The sequence below is a fragment of the Manis javanica genome, chromosome 10 (assembly GCF_040802235.1).
Source record: "Manis javanica isolate MJ-LG chromosome 10, MJ_LKY, whole genome shotgun sequence".
Lineage (NCBI taxonomy): Eukaryota > Metazoa > Chordata > Mammalia > Pholidota > Manidae > Manis > Manis javanica.
The window spans coordinates 113297145-113300485 of record NC_133165.1 but is presented as its reverse complement, the minus strand read 5'-3'; the positions used below and the strand labels follow the sequence as shown (position 1 = coordinate 113300485).

Here is a 3341-nt window from a genome sequence, read left to right as displayed (position 1 = left end):
CCTGCAGCTCCTTGGGACCCTGCGACTTGTGTGGTCAGAGGACAGTGGGAGGCGGACAGACCAGGGCCGCTCATGTACTCTCCATGTGTGTTGTGTTTGCTGTAGAAAGTTTGGGAAGTACGGAAAACTAAACACAGAGAAGCAAAATACCAGACATCCAGAGGCAAATGCCAATAACTGATGAAGCTACACGACCACCACAAGGCTGGGCTTGTTCCACTGGTGTCAGGCACGCCCACCAGGGCCCGTGGGATCATGACTTACTATGATCCCATAAATCCCCTATCAGGCTGACAGGCTGTTTCCAAGCTGTGGATTTTGTAGATGACAGTGGCCATCTTCACCCTCCTTTCAAATGATTTCTTTTCCAGTAGGTTCCTGGAGACAGAAGCCTGGGCCAGCAGCCCTGGAATGGAAGGATGGACACTGGGGATCCATCCGGCTTTTAAACCCGACCCTCACATCCAACCTTATTCAGAGTATATCAGCTGTGTTAAAGGTGGCTCCAGTCCTATCTTTGGGTAATTCCATGTGTTCCCCGAGTTTTCCTTTTTGTTTTCTCCTCTGGATAGCCCTGAGACAAGCAGGGAGAAGTCATGAGCCCCCTTTTCTGCTGGAGAGACTGAGACTTGGCAGTGAGTGGCTTTCGGGTTGGAGGTAGGGTCTGGGTGTCATTCTGCCCTGCAGAAGGTGCTGAGGGGGTTCATCCACCATTCATTCATGTGCTATTCCAGGTGCTGGGGACTCGGCTGCGGCTGGCCTGACATTCCTGCCCTTTTTCCTGGGGCACCAGTGGGACCAACACTAGACAAGTAACATGATGTCATCAGTAAAATGGTAAATTCCAGGAAAGAAATGAAAGACTTGAGGAGACAGGGCAGGAGTGAGGATCCTCTCCAAGGAGGTGCTTTAATGCTGGGATGTCAAGGAAGGAGCTGCCTGCAGGGGCAGTGTTCAGGGCGTTGGGAACAGCCAGGGCAAAGGCCTTCTGGTTGCAGCAGACTTGTGGAATAGACTTGCAGAAACAGGTCAAAGAAGGCAGGTGGCTGAGGGGACAGTGGAAAGGAAGCAGAAGGTGTGACCAGCAAGTGCAGAGACTCTGGGGCAGAGATCTGCTGGGTGGCATGACGGACATAGAGGAGGCCAGTGTGGCTGGAGTGGAGTGAGGAGGAGAGGATGGGGCAAGCTCACAGGAAGGGATGCCTGAGGCCCTTTCTCTCTGTCTCTTTCCATTCTGCCCCTGACCCACGTCCTGAGGCAGGGCTGGGACTCCTTAGTGGGCAGGAAAGGACTTGGCCTGGGAATTCTTTCTTCACACTTACTGTGTGCTAGGGACTCAGCACTGGTCACACATTAGGTCTCCTCATTCCTGTCCCTGTAGGGAGGATGAAAAAAGAGGCCTTAGGGTTGGGATTGAAACTCATTATCTGCCTGAGATCACAAGATGATGTTCCCTAGATCTAGGAAGGGCATGAAGTGGAGCTGGCCCCTACCCTCCTGATTTCAGTTTCCCCATCTGTAAGATGGGTTAGTAAACTAGGTCAGTGATTCTCCATGCTCTCAGAACTGACACCCTTGTAAAAGCCCATTTACTCTCCTGAAGTCAATTCATAGGGATGATGACCAACCCACACACAGAATTTGAAGTCAGTGCAAAGCTCCAATTATAAAGGCACGAAAGGAAAGGATTTATAAAATGATGCACATTTCAGCATGTAAATGCTGACCTATGTTCCCCAGAAGGGGTGGTAGAGGTTTGCCCAGATGTGGGGTCCGCGGACTGTCACAGCCCCGAATGCAGCCATACTTCTGGTCTCTGCTGATGGGTGTGGTTTTCCCAGCCAGGGCACAATTCTTGGTCAATTTCCAAATAAAGGGGGACCCAATTCCTCTGACTACTGCACACCGCATTGCCGGCAACTTTGTTTTTTACACTGGGAGAAAGTCCTATCTGTTGATGCAAGAAATGGAGTGAAGCCCTGGCTCAGAGAATCCTAATGGGCCTCTCTGCTCCGGAAATCTCTAGGTGTTGGGAGGTTCCCCAAGCCCTCAGGGCCTCCTGATTCCAGACCCCACCTCCTTCTGACTGGCGCCCTGGATCCCCTGAAAACCAAACACAAGCCCACAAAACCCCCATCCTTGCTGTGACCCCAGAAGTAGTTGATCTTATTGGCCCTATTGTATTGGTTTAAAGTGTGATTTAATGGCTTCTTTACATCGCACTTAAGGTGCAACAACTCCTGGCTCCCTCCTGATTCCTCTGGCACCTGCCCTCCACTGGTCCAGGTGGCCTGGGGCTAAGGTTGAACCCGGCCCTCCTTCCCCTCCTCCGGCCTGGTCTCGCGTTCCTCCCCATTGTTCTGGGAGGGAGGGGTTAGTGGTCCCGTCTCAGCTGAGAAAAAGAAGAGTCAGCCAGCACCCAATCACGGCTGCGCTCCCCTCTTTCAGTGCCCAGTCCCAAACTCTGGCTCTTCCAGATATTGTACGTTTTCTCCACGGAGCTTTTGATGCCAGATTTTTAATTGCACTGTGATGTTAAGAGTACATGACTCCACTCGCATTGTTGGACTTAGAAAAAAATAAATAATAGTAAGAGCACGTAGTCCATGTTCAGCGCTATAAAGATTTTCCATGTATTTTTTCATTGATTTGGCAAAAATGTATGGAAACTTTAGTGCTGAAGGTTGGGGTTGCACCAATGAAAAGGCAACTCCAGGTGTGGAACACTTGAAAGGCTTGGACCTCAACCCTCGCAACGGCCTGTTATGTGTCCCCTTTTACAAACCACGACAGGTATGAAGTGAAGGGATTTGCTCCCGAAGGTTATGCAACTAAAGCGGCCCGTGGGACGTGACCCAGGCAATCCGCCAACTCTGCCCCCCACCTATTATCACTTCTCAATCACAAATAGGTGACAAGCCCCACACCGTAGTTTCAGGGGGAAGTTTCAGAGAAGCGGCCCGAGACCCCCGCCTGAAATCTACAGACACCTGCACAGATGATCGACAATCATTAGTCATCTACAAACACAATAGTACAAGAACACGGCTCGGGGATATCCCAGCCCAACTATTAAATACAATTTTCATCGCAGGTATTCTAAACTCACTCTGCTCTTGTAGAACAGAAAGACGGGCAGATCGTGACACCCAGGCATCCCGCAAAGTAGGCGGGTCACCTTAGGGACAACCTTTACCCGCTCAAAAATTCGTCTCACATTAGTAGTGAGGATTCGGGCGTCACCCCGAATCGTTATTTTCCTTACTCATAAGTTTAAGGCATGAAAAGTAAGTATTGTTTCTTCTTAGGTAATGAGTTCCATTCTCTTTTCCCCTCCGGTG

At 50.4% G+C, this 3341-nt stretch overlaps 1 non-coding gene across 1 annotated transcript; it reads right to left on the bottom strand.

Moving 5' to 3' along the window:
* Window positions 1-3132: 3132 nt before the first annotated feature.
* On the bottom strand, window positions 3133-3282 carry LOC118970379 (U12 minor spliceosomal RNA). Its single transcript, XR_005058298.1, has one exon. It is a non-coding gene; the product is annotated as a U12 minor spliceosomal RNA (small nuclear RNA).
* Between the last annotated feature and the right edge of the window lie 59 nt (window positions 3283-3341).